Source organism: Gekko japonicus, unplaced genomic scaffold (genome assembly GCF_001447785.1).
Source record: "Gekko japonicus isolate JY-2015 unplaced genomic scaffold, Gekko_japonicus_V1.1 scaffold1211, whole genome shotgun sequence".
In the NCBI taxonomy this organism is placed as follows: domain Eukaryota; kingdom Metazoa; phylum Chordata; class Lepidosauria; order Squamata; family Gekkonidae; genus Gekko; species Gekko japonicus.
Window position 1 is genome coordinate 391,037 of NW_015161990.1, and position 310 is coordinate 391,346.

Genomic DNA, 310 nt, shown 5'->3' on the forward strand with positions numbered 1-310 from the left:
GGGGGGGAGCCAAGGGCAAGAGCAGGGGGACGGGACCAATCACACGAAGCAGTCCGCATTTTGAGTGCCCCGCCCCATTTTTATTTTCCAGCCAACACAGGCGGAAATATCCCTCGGAAAAGGAGATGCAGCAGCTGGCAGGCTCATCTCGGACCCTTGTGGACCACACCCATCATCTTCCATGGGACCGGACAGTGCAGCAAGGATTTAGGCTGCTTCCAAATGGAGGTCTACCGTTGCCTGGACCACCGGGAGCTGAGGTGGGAAAGGGGGCACCCTGAGGACATCATGCCCAGCCTCTGCAGGAGGA

The 310-nt window shown here is 59.0% G+C and overlaps 1 protein-coding gene across 1 annotated transcript in view; it reads right to left on the minus strand.

The window, feature by feature from the left end:
- The window catches only part of RASAL3 (RAS protein activator like 3), a 41,342-nt gene that overhangs the window by 188 nt on the left and 40,844 nt on the right, over positions 1–310 (minus strand). The gene's annotated exons all lie outside the window — the stretch shown is intronic.